The following is a 16214-nucleotide window of genomic DNA, read 5'->3' as shown; positions in this document are numbered from 1 at the left end:
CAAGAAACATCAGAGAGTTTTGAGAGATAAAGAATTCAAGAGAATTCTTCTTTGTAGTTGTTTTTTTTTCTCATTAATAAAGAGATTCTTTGCAGTATAATTTTCACGTCATAGACGATTAATCACAACAAACTGGTATCAGAGCTATGTCGTCTACGAAGTTTGACGTTGAGAAATTTACTGGCAAAAATAACTTCAATCTATGGCGGGTAAAGATGCTCGCTCTCCTCACGCAACAAGAATGTGAGTTGGCGTTGGAAGGAGAAGAAATGCTGCCAGCCGAACTGACAGCTGCACAGAAAAGGGTGATAATGAAGAAGGCATATAGTGCAATATTATTATCACTAGGTGATGAAGTTTTGGGAGAAATCTCTGGAGAAAAGACTGCTGACAAGCTTTGGGCAAAGCTTGAAAGTAGATACATGACAAAGTCTCTCCATAATCGTCTCTGTTTGAAGAAACAGTTATATACTATGCAGATGCATGAAGGTGAGTCTATTCACAAACATATTGATAATTTCAACCAGGTTGTTCTTAGTTTAAAAAAATATTGATGTTGCGGTTGATGACGAGGACCAAGCTGTTCTTCTTCTTAGTTCTTTGCCAAGAGCCTATGATAATTTTGTAGACACAATAATTTTCGGTAGAAGCTCACTATCTATGGAAGAGGTGAAAACAGCCTTACAATCTTGGGAATTGAAAAGGCGAATCACAGATTCATATGGAGGTACTAGCTCTGGTGAAGGTCTAATGGTAAGAGGAAGAATGGATGAAAGAAAAAGTTTCCAACGAAGACGATCTAAATCACGCAGCAAGAATAAGAACAACAACAAATGTCATAACTGTCAGAAGGAAGGGCATTGGAAAAGGAACTGCCCGGAGCTCAAGAAAGATAAAGTGAGTACTTTAGAGTTTGGTGGAGCAGCTGTTGTCTCCGAAGAATCAGATGGTGGAAATGTTCTCTTTGTCTCATCTAATGTTAATGATGATGACTGGATTCTTGATTCAGCATGTACTTTCCACATGACGCCTAACAGAGACTGGTTTGCCACATTCCAAAATGTTGATGGTGGCAAAGTTCTGATGGGGAATGATGGTGCTTGTAGTATAGCTGGCAAAGGTACGATCAAGATGAATGATGGTATTGTAAGAACATTAACTGATGTGAGGTATGTTCCCGAACTCAAGAAGAACTTAATATCTTTGAGCACTTTAGACTCTCTTGGTTGTACATATCGAGCTGGAGGTGGAGACTTAAGAGTTTCTAGAGGTTCCTTGATAGTTATGAAAGGAAAATTAAAGAATGGACTATATATTCTGCAAGGCAGCACGGTGGAAGGTACAACTGCAGTTTCTTTTATTTCTAATACTGACCAATCCCGTTTGTGGCATATGAGGTTGGGTCATATGAGTAAGCGTGGAATGGATGAGCTTAGCAAGAGAGGCTTGCTTGGTGGACGTCGTATTGAAAAACTTACTTTTGCGAACATTGTGTTTATGGTAAACAAAGTAGAGTAAAGTTCAGCACTGGTGTTCACAGAACGCGAGGGACTCTTGACTATATCCATTCAGACCTATGGGGCCCGTCAACTGTTCCTTCTCATGGTGGAGCAAAATACATGTTAACTTTCATTGATGATTATTCACGGAAAGTTTGGATTTATGTTTTGAAGCAAAAGAGCGATGTATTCCTTAAGTTCAAACAATGGAAGTCACTAGTGGAAAAACAGACGGAGAAAAAGGTCAAACGACTTAGGACAGACAATGGATTGGAATTTTGCAATAATGAGTTCAATGAGTTTTGCGCAAATGAAGGAATAGCACGTCATAGAACTGTGAGACATACACCACAGCAAAATGGCGTGGCAGAACGGATGAACAGGACATTACTTGAGAGAGCTCGATGCATGCTCTCAAATGCAGGTTTGCCAAAACAGTTTTGGGCAGAGGCAGTTAATACTGCATGTTATTTGGTAAACATATCTCCTTCTACAGCTATTGATTGTAAGACTCCAGAAGAGATGTGGTCAGGCTCTACAGCAAATTATTCAATTCTGCGTGTATTTGGCTGTCCAGCTTATGCTCATATTAATGAAGGAAAGTTGGAGCCAAGAGCCAAGAAATGTATATTATTGGGTTATCAAGATGGTGTAAAAGGATACAGGCTGTGGGACCCAAAGAAATCTAAGCTCTTAATTAGTAGAGACGTGACCTTTGATGAGACAACTATGCTTAACCCAAGACCACATAAAGACCATGATAATAAAGTTGAAGTTCATGGTGATATCAAGAAGGTGGAGTTTGAAGTTGAAGCACGGAAACCAGAGGAGATCTATGATGAATCTGAAGTGACACCTACAGAATTTGAACATACATTGGCTAGTGATAGGCCAATGAGGCAAACTAGGCCACCTCAGAGGTATGATGACTTTGTTGCTTTCGCACTCAACATGGCCGAAAGCATCGATGATGAACAAGAACCAAGTTCATTCCACGAAGCAGTTACTTGTGATGAAGCATCACAGTGGATTGGTGCCATGAAAGAAGAGCTTGAATCCCTCCACAAGAATCATACTTGGAAGCTAGTTGAGAAACCAGTCGATCAGAAGATTGTGGGTTGCAAGTGGATATACAAGAAGAAAGATGGGATAAGGTTCAAAGCAAGGCTTGTAGCAAAAGGCTTTACACAAAGGAAAGGTATTGACTTTAATGAAGTTTTTTCCCCTGTGGTAAAGCATAGTTCCATTAGAGTGCTTCTTGCTTTAGTGTCTTTGCTTGACTTGGAGTTGGAGCAATTAGATGTGAAGACGGATTTTCTCCATGGTGATTTGGAAGAAACAATTTATATGCAACAACCAGATGGGTTCGTTGTTCCAGGAAAAGAAGACCATGTGTGTCTTCTTAAGAAGTCATTGTATGGATTGAAGCAGTCACCTAGACAATGGTATAAACGTTTTGACTCATTTATGATTGATATTGGGTACATAAGAAGTGAATATGATAGTTGTGTTTATCATAAGAAACTATTTGACAACACATATATTTACTTGCTTCTTTATGTTGATGACATGCTAATTGCATGTATGCACCCAAATGAGATCAATAAGGTGAAAACACAATTAAGTGGTGAATTTGAGATGAAAGATTTGGGTCCAGCTAAAAGAATCCTTGGTATGGAGATTATACGAGATCGAAAAATTGGAAGGTTGTGTTTATCTCAAAAGAGCTATGTTGAGAAAGTTCTAGAGAGATTTGGAATGCACAATGCAAAAGCAGTTAGTACACCTTTTGCGGCCCATTTTAAGTTATCTGCAAATATGTCACCACAAACAAAAGAGGAGGAAGAGTTCATGTCTCGAGTTCCTTACTCAAATGCAGTTGGGAGTCTGATGTATGCTATGGTTTTTACCAGACCAGATATAGCACATGCAGTGAGTGTCGTTAGTCGTTATATGGCTAATCCAGGAAAGTCTCACTGGCAAGCAGTAAAATGGATTCTCAGATATTTAAGGGGTTCAACTAATCTGGGTCTAGTGTTTGGCAAAGCAACAAATGAATGCAATGGTCATGTCATTGGATATTGTGACTCGGATTATGCTGGTGATCTTGATCGTAGAAGGTCCTTGAGTGGTTATATTTTTACGCTTGGAGGTAGTGCTATAAGTTGGCGTGCGACTCTACAGTCCACTGTTGCCTTGTCGACTACAGAAGCAGAATATATGGCAGCTACTGAAGCGGTGAAAGAAGCTTTATGGCTTAAAGGTCTTGTTCGTGATCTTGGTGTAAGTAAAAAGGAAGTTGTTGTGCATTGTGATAGTCAAAGCGCAATTCACTTAACCAAAAACCAAATGTACCACGAAAGGACAAAGCACATAGATATAAGGATGCATTTTATTCGTGATGTGGTAACACAAGGTGATGTGTTAATAGAAAAGATTTCTACTTTAGATAATCCTGCTGATATGATGACAAAAGCTCTTCCAACAATAAAGTTCAAACAGTGTCTGAACTCAGTGGGATTAAAAATTGACACAAGAAGTAGATGGAGCAACACTAGCACACAGTGAAAAGCTTAAGGTCATAAGAAATTTAAGGCAAGGTGGAGATTTGTTAATTATATGCCTTAAATTAAAAATAGTAAATATTATTTAAGGTAAATTAATATAAACCATATATATTAATTTAAGTAAATTAATATGGACCACATGTAAGTTAGAGGTTTATATTCTTTGGATCCTATTATAAAAGGGTCATTAAAGTTTATAAATTTTCATTCCATCAAGAAACATCAGAGAGTTTTGAGAGATAAAGAATTCAAGAGAATTCTTCTTTGTAGTTGTTTTTTTTTCTCATTAATAAAGAGATTCTTTGCAGTATAATTTTCACGTCATAGACGATTAATCACAACAAGTGTAGTTAGTCGAATTGAATCATGGTCGTGTTTCTAAGTTGGTTGAGCCTAGTGACACGTGGGTATTCAACACGATTGTGTTAGATTGAACACAATCATACTAGTTGATATATAAGAGCAATTTTGTTTAGAAAATTTCTTCATGTTTTTGTAGTCATTCACAATGTATAAAGAATCTTGAAAAGTCTTAAATGGTTGACTGTTTTGATTGGTGGGTTGGTAATGTCATCACTGATCATTAACATATAGTCAGCTTTAGTTTTATTTACTTAATTAAAAAAAAAAATATATATATATATATATATATATATATATATATATATATATATATATATATATATATATATAATGCTTATCACTATTGATAACATCACATATACAGGAACTTGGAGAGTTGGAGGTGTTCTTGTTATTTTTCGTGCGTTTGGTGATAGACTCCTGAAGCAGTATGTTGTTGCTGATCCAGAAATTCAGGTATGTCTACAAATGGTTAGTTAAAATGTCCACAAATTTGGTGAAAAGGGATAGTAGAAGACTAGAACTGTTAAATTAGGCACAATGTGATCTGAATTCTGACATGACATTAAAACTGGAACTCTATTAGTAAAAGAAATCTTGAGTTCTGAATTTTAGAGGAGAAAGAGGACTTATTCGTAATTTTTAAAAATTCAGTTAAATTAAATAATAATAATAATAATAATAATAATAATAATAATAATATATCCTAGTATCCACCTATAAAGAGGTGCGTCATGTTATGATGTGCATATTGAGTATGGCTCGTTTTTGTCATGCCTCGGTATCAGAAAATTACCAGATTCCTTAAGGTGTGCCCTGTTTGTTGTGCTGTGTGGCTTTCTTACATATGCTTAAAGCTGTGACTTCTTTTATGTTGCATCTTCTACATATATGCAATTTACATACAGTACTCTAAAAAATTTCTGATTTTGGGCTTGCTAAGCTTTTGTAAGCGGATCATAGTTAAAAAAAAAGAGTACATGTTATTAAAAAAATTTCCACCAAAAGGTCAATTCTAGTAATTTAGTTGAATTGTACGTCTAGTTGAATTTTAGGTGACCTTGTTATGCAAAAATTTATGTTAGTTGATCTCTATTTAAAGATAACAATAAATAGGTAGGAACATACATATATTGTTCGGCATATTTATGAAAAAAAAATTGTACAAACAAGTTTTACATTGAACTAGCACCTCGTAGTGCATGCATTATCAGTTTATCACTTGGGATGTGGGAACCTATATGGCTATATCAAGTTTACATGAATACTCACCATGTTCTCGTACTTCTTGCGAAAAGTTATCAGCCTTCCTTCCAAGCTTGTTTATAATCGAATATATTCTACCTGAAATATTGAAGCTCTAAATTAAGCCATTACTTGATATATATAATATTTAATGTTTGTAGGTAAAGAAAAGAAGGTTTTACTTTGCTTTGACGTTGTTGTTGACAATTGGCGTTCATTGGCAGGATCAGGTAAGAATTTGTTGAGTATTGACTTATGCAGTTGATTATAGGTACCTATGCTGAGTGAATGAAGTAATGTGGTGTTCATGGCTGAATTCTGATGCTTTAAAGGACTTGAGCTTTATTGAAGGTGTAAGAAATTTATGCTTGTAATGGATTTGGTAAGTTCCTTGATTCTATTCCAAAGAGCTATTTAAAGAGAAATTAAGCTAGGATGTGCATGAACATTCACTTTTTTCTTTTTTTTCTTTTTGGTGACTCATTCTTAGATCATCAACTATGATCATATATATGGACACAACTGGCATGGCATCTTCATGATAGTATAAAAGCCACATGGACTGTTTTAGTTGCTTTTAGAGAAACATAATGGTACAGAAAGTTCCATGTCATCTTTTTAACACTTAGAAATGTTTTTAAAGGAAGTTAGTTGCTTTTAAAGTTTAGAGAGAGGTTATGTACCTTAATGAGCAAGGTTCCATTGTGGTTGATCAATTATCGGTATATATTTAAGGAATAAATTACCTTTTTAATCAATTCTTAAATTATTGCTGTGCCTGTGTGTTTTCCATGATTTTAATTAAATCCTTATGGAAGCGCGAAACTTTTGAGCTCGGTATATGTTTTTAGTTAGTTACTTTTTATTTTATTTGTTAGTGAAGGATTAGTTACATGTTATCAGTTTATGCTTGGGCATTTACTTTAAGGTAAAATATGTGTAGTTTTAATTTTTTTTAAATATGGTTTATTTTAGTTTTAGTCTTCTACTCTCTTTTTTTCTCTCTCCTAATTTTGCTAAATTTTTAAAATGAAATCTAGCTATCATCACTTACTGATGACATGATAGACATCTAGTAGACATTTTGCTATGTTGTATGTTACTTTAAGACAGTCATTGACATAGCTTAACTAGATGTATATACGTGATGAGGATCATTTAAAAAAAAATAAAATTAGAAGAATTAAAGTCGAGAAAAAAATTGAAGATAAAATAAAGTAGTTAAATTTATAAGAATAAAATGCATATTTACACCTATAATGTCAGTATAAAAACTTTACAATATGAGTCTATAAATTAAGAGTCCATAACTTTACCTATATTATCAATTGATTTTTTCCTCAGAGTGTTAATTTTTTTTGCTTACAAAAAAAATTCTAAAACATTTTAATTTGACTACTTTGATTTCTTTTTCTAGGAAAATCCATAGGTCACTAGGTGAAGAATGTAGTCTTTTGCAAAGCGGAAAGTAACTTATAAACTAATGAAAAGAAAAAGTAAACCTATTATTTGGTACACTTTTTAATTGCACTTGCTTAATAGGGTTGTTATATCGCAACTGCTTATAAATGTGAATGCATCATCCAAGCTTTTTCCAGCTGGCATTTTAACTTGATGCTATACCGTTCTTTGCATCTTCTTAGGATAGGATAAGAAAAAAGTAATGATAAAATGCTGAAGTGTATTCCATGTCATGTTACTCTTTACTAGAGTGCTCAACTTAAAAGATCATAAATTCTGCCGTTCTTTATTGTGACCAATTGGTGAATGAAAGGATATTCGATTGTAAAATTCACTACTCGGGTGATGGGGACATTTGGGTTAGTATGGTTTAACTAAGCGTTTTCCTATCTTTATTGCCAATTATAATTAATTTCAGTACTTGTAAGAGCAAAATGTGTTATTAGTTATTATTACTTTCAAATTTATGGTAGTCACTCATTGGTTTTCTCCCTTTCTCTTTCTGCAGTTATATTGCACCAGAGTACGCGTGCACTGAAATGCTGACTGAAAAGAGTGATGTGTATAGTTTTGGAATACTTATCATGGAATTAATTACTGGAAGAAGAAGTCCTGTGGATTATAGTAAACCACAAGGAGAGGTTAGAAATCATCACCTACACATTCAGCAATTAATTTTGTTATTCATAGTATTTTTATTTATCTCAGGCATAGTTACTTCTATTGTGAGATCTATATATGTTATACTTAGCATATCAAATATTAATATAAAATAAAATATTAGGTTAAATTATTAATGTTTACATTATTTTTTAATTATATTGCATAAAATTATAATAAACAAATAATTATAAGGTTAATATTTTTCTACTTGTTAATGTAAAATTATTTTATATACCAAAAGTGTATATTCATTAGATTCATAAAAATTTTTTTATTTAAGATTGTTATTGAGTGAAGTGTAAAGACATATTTTTTGGGAGTATGATCCCCCTAACTTTCAATGCTCTAAGAAAAATTAAAAGTAGTTTGAATTAAAAAAATAAATAAGACATTATGCATCGGTGCTAAGGAGATCGATATAGTGTGCTAACCATTCTAAGACGATCACGTGTTGAGGATCGTCTTAGAATGTAATTCATTCTATATCGGTTCTGAGACGACCGATGTAAAATGTTCAACATTCTAAGACAGTCGTTTGAGGTCGTCGTAGAATAGGTTACCCCTTTTTACAGTAACCGATGTAAAACAATTTTGTTTAAAAAATTTCTTCATATTTTTGTCTTATTTCACTTTTTTCTTATTAGTTTCAATTTTCTGCACAAATTAGATAAAAAGTGAGTTCAACCAACAAAATATAAGAATAATTAATTAATCATTTTATGATAAAAATTTCCTTCTTAGCACACAAAATATGATTTATCAAACCTCTTCATATTTGAACATTGCTTTCTCTTAAGCAATTATTTTGACTTCTAAACCAAACAAATTTTTCAAAAATAAAAATATTTTTAACTTGGAGAGCTGCGACACTCATGTATAAAGGATAGCACATCTTTGACAAAAAAAAAAAAAAGACAACGCAAAAAAAATAATTTTGTTAATAAAAATAACATGGTCATGTGTTAGCCATAACATGATAGTGAGCACAATTGTAGTTAACCACAAAATGCTATTTATCCAAAACTAGCACGATCGTGCTGATTCTAACACGACTGTGCTGCTTAGCGAAGAACACAACAACAAATTACACAAGAATAGTAAGTTTTCTATGAAAATAAAGATGCGAGTTCCTATATTTTCCATTATACTTTTCTATAATTAAATTTTTTCTTTATCTCTCCTCTACTAAAACACTTATTTCATCTCATTCATCTATTTCTTTTTTATTTCTTTCTTAGTTGTAAAAAGTAATTACAAAATAAATAGTATAAATAGATTTTTTTTTCTAGTACAAATATCCAATAAATGATTGAGTGCTCAAACTTCTCTGGTCTACTTGTGTTCCTGATCCCTTGCTAATGAACCAAAGACTACTTGTATAGTTGTATAGGATTCGTGTTGAACAAACCGTCAAACCAAATAGTGCGTGAACATTGGCTGACTTGGCTTCTGGTGCTACCCAAAATAGAAAGTGGAAGCACCCCTTGTGTGGTTGGAGACGCCATGGCTACTATTGGGTTAACGTCAATTTGTAGCCTCTGGAATGAGAATTGTCTTTCACGCTAAGTTTTGATATGATAGCCATTTCCCGTGATACGGACGTGGCAAGCTAGATAGTAACCCTAGTTTTATTGAAATTAATTAATGTAATTAAGCTAAATAGTATATAGAACCTTCCCTTTTCTAAGTATATAAGAGAGAGTAAGGGGATTTACAAGGGAGGGTTATAGATCCTGATATTGACTACTGAGTAGATCAATTATTAAGGACTTTAAGCTTAATGGATAGTCTCGAGTTTAAATTTGTATATATAATTATATTACATACTCAGAAAAAACTGTCACGTTTCTTGATATCTTGGAAGAAATTACAGAGGCGAACAATAGATAACAATTATGGTTGGGTTGCGATCTCAAACAATCTCTAAATTTTAACATTACAGCTAAAAAAGATGATCCCAAACTGTTTTTTAAAACTATTTTTCGATTCAAAGACAACCACCTCAATAAGTATTTGACAATTTGGTACTGTTAATTTTACATATCCCCTACAAAGAGAAATAATTGGCAAGGGATTTAAAATCTAATCTTTACAAGAGAAGTTTATAGATCGATCCTTAATTAGTAGCTCAACTAACCATATTGGCTACAAATATAATACAATGCAATTTTTCACTTCCTAATAGCTACCGATATACCTTGCCTCGTAAAGAATCAGACAAAGATGAAACCACAAGGAAGTAGCACACACTTTCTTTGAATCTTGAATAATAAATATGACATCATATATAAGTTGTTGAGAATAAATGTATATGTTTAAGATCCAATCTAAAGAATCATTTTTTATTTTATTATCATATTTATTATTTTATTAAATTATTAATTTGACAAGTTTTTGATTAAAATTAGACATTTATTATTATGATAGAGATTATGATAATGAGAGATAAGTTCTTTATAATTTCAATCTAAATTATTTTTTATGGTATGATTATTGTGAATGAGATATCAATATATATGTATAATCTTTATTAGATAATCATTAATAGAACTCATTTATTAAATTGCATATATAGATAATGTATATGTGAACATCAATACCAAATTAACTCAAAGTGAAAATTTCTAATGATTAATGTTATCTTAATGTGTCAACAGGAAGTTTTCAGGAAGAAATATAGTGGTTTCCTTTTATATGAGATTATCATAGTAATTAACAAATTATTTGTTATATTTTAATTTCGAACACATAATACCTTAGGATACTAGTTGAATCAATATGACATATGATTAAATACTTGTAGAATTAATAATTAATCAAGAAGGAATCCATCAACTCTAGATAATAAGTTTGAACTCTATGATAGAATTAAAACCTTAGACACAACAATTGAATGAAAGAAGGAAATTTTTTCTTAATTCATTGATGAAATATAATGTGTTAGCTCATTAAAATTTCACATTAATACTATATATATTCTAGAATTAACCTTGAGTTGTAAAATATTACATTAACTTCTATTAGTTCTTGAAGGTAAAATATGTTATTTCATACTATCTCGACGTTAAGGAATCCTAGATGCCTGTCTTGATTAGTAAATTAATTATGATTAATAATATTATGATTAATTCTATACAAAAAAAAATAATTTATTTGATAATTAAAGTAGAGAATTTAATTTAATCAACTAAATATTTTAGTAAAATATTATTATATTTTTTGCTCACATCAAGAATATAATTAATATAAACAAAGAGTATTATTGTACAAACGTGTGGAAGGTGTCCATAAAATAAAAATAAAATCATATCAAAGATTAGATCATGTAAAAGATAGAAAGATATGAAATTATTTTAAATAATTTTTTTTTCTCTTTAAAAAAATGTTCAAATCTATATCTTTTTAACATTGCGTGTATCATGCACAAATTAAAAAAATTTAAGTAATTTTAAACCTAAAAGGTAGAAAGAAAATTTATTTTTTAAAAATTCACTCATCTAAGAGAAGATAATAAAAATTGATCAATATGAATGCACGTACGGTCTCTATACTATTGAACAAAATTTGTTACTTTAAAAACACTTCTATATAACAATCATAAGTAGATAAATTCTAATAGTCGGATCAGATGTGAAGTATTCATTATGATGGCACATAAACAAAATTGGAATTGGGCCACTTATGTTGTAAAGACTTGACCAAAGCACATATGGTTGGCGCAAATCATTCTTCAACAACTTAAAATACAATTTATTTAACTGCAAGATTGTACTTAAAAAAATGCTCTCGTTATTAATTATTGACTTCATCCATGTGCAGGTACTTCCTTTTTCTCAATCGTTTGTGTTTTTTTACAACTCCACACTGACAAATGTGCAGGGACATCATTCTCCCCCACAAAGTATTCACCAATTCCTTGTACACACGCAGCAGGTTGGTGAAGATCACTATGTGCAAAAATCTCTTGAAAAAGTTCTCAGACAAGCCCCACATGCTGCAGGAAGCACTTATAAGCAAAGGGGTTTGGAAAAAAATTAAAAATTTATAATACTTTTTTGGACACTTCCGACCAAAAGAAAAAGGAAAGAAAAGCCAAAACTTGAACCTCCATAGACAAAGACCCGTTCGGGGAGGGGCGCAGGCTTTGACACAACTTGTTAACTTTGCCAACAAAAAGAATGCTTCAATCTTCAACACCCTTCACTGTCTATAACTCCTTTTCTCTGCTTTCCTTTTTCTCCCTCTTGTGGAAACGTGCCAGCACTGTACATTAAAGAGAAAAACGTTTGCATGCGGGAATATAACATAGGCTCCCCTACAACACTATGCGTGCATCACAATGTTTCAGTACACCTGCGTCATAGAGCCGCTTTTCTGAATTTGCATATTTACATATATATACAGACAGGATCTGTAGTGCTTCTTATTTTTTAAAGGATAAAATATATTTTTGATAATTATTTTTTGGGTTAAATTTGGTTTCAGACCTTATAGTTTAAAATCGATCAAGATGATTTTTATTTTTTTAAAAATAAATGAATTTAATTTTTATTTGATCTTTGGATTGGAACTAAATCTATTAGTTATTTTTTAAATTTTAAAGTATAAAAACTAAATTGATCAATTTAATTTGAAATTACATTGTAATAACACAAGTTTGATGAAAAATACAAGAACTAAATATATTTTTCACTTATTTATATGTTCACACAAATCAAACATGTCTCCATATTCTATTTTCTTTCTACCACATGGCTGTTTCCCTTGTCCTCTCTCTCTTCCTCCTTTTTGTTAACCATTTTGTTTTGCTAAAGTTCAATGATGTCTTCTATATACTCTTTCAACATCTTCCATGTCTTCTTCGCCTTCATCTTTGTGACAATTCACACACTCATCTTTCTCTTGAGAAAGATATTACTAAGTGGCACTGCATGCCTTGCTCAACTTGGGAAGACTCTGCAGCAGAGGTTTCCTTAATCTAGAGGTTGCTTTTAGCTAACAGCAACCATGAAATGGAAGGCCTAAACTCCATCCATGGGGAATTATGCACTCCTGGTCCGAATGGTTTTTACTTCTTAGTATATTGGTTTTTTTTTTTTTTTTCATGGTGTTTTGAAGAGTGTGCAAACCATGCATACAACTATATGCAGCTAGTGCTATAGCTTGGTGCCATGCATGTTGTGAAGTTCATTCAGATTTTTTATTGTACCTTTACTGTTAGGCTATAGCTTAACTTGCAGATGAGTGAATAGATTACTAGTTCTGAATAATGGTTTGTGTTGAGTTGAAGTGTTAACATACTTTGAGTAAGGCATTAGAATGTAAAAGCATCGCTCTACTGCTACTGATTTTATTTTAATAACATTTCTATATTTGTTGCAGTTTCTTCTTTTTCTTGCTGCATGTTTATCTATTTGTGTGTTCAATTATTCCATATATAATGTGATAAATATTTTTAGGAGTTTTTATGGCAGCCATTAATAATACTTGATACCATTTGCTCATACCACCAAACAGAATGACGTTGTTATGATTATCCTTTTTTGTATGGCTATGCCACTATGGTATGGATAATTGTTTATATCACGCATGCATGTTTGAAATTAAATCATATCAAGTAATAATCTCATCCATTTTCCACGTTCAAGACAAAAGCTACTTCTACTATAGCTTCTGGTTTCCACGTTTTTAATTCAAGTCTTCTATTATCCATAACTGATAATAAAAAGCTCCTCTACAAGGTATGTAGATAGTAACATTTAGTGAATACCAAATTAAACAAATTTTTCAGGGTAGACAGTGCAATTAAGAAACTAAATGAAAACTTCAATTTACTTTTGAGATGTAGTGTTCAGACTTCAGATTATTGTATCCATTGCCAGGAGAATATTTATTTAAACTTAAAGAACTAAGCTACCTTTTTTCCACAGATATAATTGATGTTTTATTTTAAATGGGAATATGCATGGGAAGTGAGGCAGTGGGCACCTCCTCTCTTTATTATTTTTCATCCCTAGTTGTGAGGGAGAAAAAAAATCTAAACTAAACGAAACAATTAAGTTAAAATAGTCTATATACGAGCTAAACTTGAGGAAAGAAACCAAAGAAAAACAATAAGCTGCAGTAGTGTGTGAAAGCAGTTTGACATAGAAGTTAGGGACTTTGCCAGATTCTTAGCTGATTAATTTGCCTTCTTTTCTAGCCTTCTATAGCTAGGTATTGATCCCAATAGACATCATGATCGATCTGTGTTGACTCTTGCGTTCTAATCAACCTACCATACACTAATTAATTTGAATAAAATTTCAACTAGAACGGGCTTTTAGTGTTGATCGGTGCACAATCACATATATATAATGAGTTAAAGGAACATTCACTTTCCTTTTGCTTTTCTTTAATCATGAAACGTTTTGGTTGACTATGGTTATGTGTGCCGAGTGTGCCTACTGAATCCTGGGCAGGCTCCACCTACGAGACGCATACCCTATACTCAAACCATGTTAAAGCTAATTTTTAACATTGTAATCATTTGTGTCTTTTATTTTTCATGCTTTTCTATTAGCTTAATGATAACTCTAGAAACTATAATTCTATAAAGTGTCAATTTGGGCACGGCGTTCCAAGATAAATGGGAAATCGATCTGTCTCTATATTTGGGGCACCATTTTCATGCTTTATTTATTTACATACTAGTGTATGTATGTATGGAGTGTTAATTGTTAATAGAAATAAAGTCACTTACAATTTTTTTTATATTTAAAATGAATTTTAATTTTATGTAAAACTTACTCATTTTATTTTATTGATATCTATTTTTTAAAAAATATTTTGATTCTATAATTGATGCAGACAATGCATGACTCTTGTTAAAATTCTTAGTCTTGCTGTTACGGAGATGTCCTGGGCTTTATGAAAATAGAATAGAAATCACTAATAAATTATAATTTTGATCATCTTTAGTTTCTAATCATGAATTTATTCTTCCTTTTACTTTTGTTGAGTGATTTTAATCAACATGTTTTTAAAAAATCACAATTTTAGTATACTGTTTAGTCCTGATTTTTTTTTTATATTTTAGATCAATTAAATCCTAGACTTAATTAACATATTCATTTAAAATATTATTAAAAAAATTAATTAAAATAAAAAAGGATAAAAGAAAAAAATATACCTAAAATTAGAGATTAAATTAAAATTATAATTTTTTAAGATATGAATACTAAAATCACGAAAAAATAAAAAGGAAAGACCAAAATAGAAAACTAAAATTATAATTAAGCCTATAAAAATTTACAATTCCTTCAGTTCACTGTGCTTGATCTATATTTCATACGACCCGTTGTAACTTTGAGGAATAAAAGTTGTAAGCTTAGATTTTTTGTGCGAATGGGAAGTGAGACATACGTGCCACAATCAAATGAACTGTTTGGACCATTTCAAGTGAAGAATTCAAGTAAACTGGTAGTGCTCTATATTTGTAGCACATCACAACCTTTGTAGATAGTAATAGGTGAGAAGATTAAAGGGAAGAAATGAAATGATAGAGGTAAGAGACAAAGAAGAATCAGTAGTGAGTGATAGACTAATTGCAAATGCTAAATCATTTGATTAACCATTTTTGTGTTCTAAAGTATCGTATGATGATAGTTTTTTATACTAGTAATGAGCATAATTTAGATTTTTTTAAAAAAATTAATAAAGTATTCAATGTTTGTTTAGAATTTCTTTCATGGTATGATTTAATGTTTGTATATGGAAAGGCAAAATGTACCTGTGGTCTTGTGGGCTAATGGTCAGGCTTTGTTGGAGTTGACAGATTTTGTGTTGTTTGAAACTTAATTCTTGAATAAATTAATTTTTGCAACTGCTGCAGATTTTATTTTTTATGTTTTGTTGTTGTTAGTTAATTTAGTCTCAAATAAATATAGTGACAGATGAAATTGTTTAGGAATTTTATATTGATTGTAAGTCTATACATATAAGCCTTCTTTTTTGAATTTGAATGGTAACTTTTCTTCAATTTCCATCTTTCTAATTCTCTGCAAGTTTCAATACTTCTATTTTTATCTTACAAAAGATTTCGAACACTAGATTCTTAAGGCATGTAAAACAATTTTTTTATTAAGTGTTAGACATGAAGTTAATTAGAAACAACAGATTGAAAAACATATTTTTCAGAAATATCCAAAATCCATCTGCATTTCCAATGTTATTATAAAGCTTTTTAATATGTATTCATGAATAAAAAGAAAATATTTAAAAAAATAAAAAAGCTTTAATATTTACATTTCTTTAACTAATTTAAAATATTTAATAGTGTGCATGTATTACTTTAATATTTATTTTTGTTACAACTTTTGTACTATAGACTTATGAACACAATAAAAAATTGTTTGAATATCTAAGAGATCACAAA

The 16214-nt window shown here is 31.4% G+C and overlaps 1 long non-coding RNA gene across 1 annotated transcript; it reads right to left on the bottom strand.

Annotated features, from left to right (window-relative positions):
• Window positions 1-5504: 5504 nt before the first annotated feature.
• LOC114414030 lies at window positions 5505-6136 on the bottom strand. The gene is made up of 2 exons (XR_003667102.1): window positions 5857-6136; window positions 5505-5773 (listed from the first exon to the last, which is right to left on the bottom strand). It is a non-coding gene; the product is annotated as an uncharacterized LOC114414030 (long non-coding RNA).
• Window positions 6137-16214: the final 10078 nt, after the last annotated feature.

Source organism: Glycine soja, chromosome 6, assembly GCF_004193775.1.
Source record: "Glycine soja cultivar W05 chromosome 6, ASM419377v2, whole genome shotgun sequence".
Taxonomy (NCBI): Eukaryota; Viridiplantae; Streptophyta; class Magnoliopsida; order Fabales; family Fabaceae; genus Glycine; species Glycine soja.
This window is presented reverse-complemented; position numbering and strand designations above follow the sequence as displayed.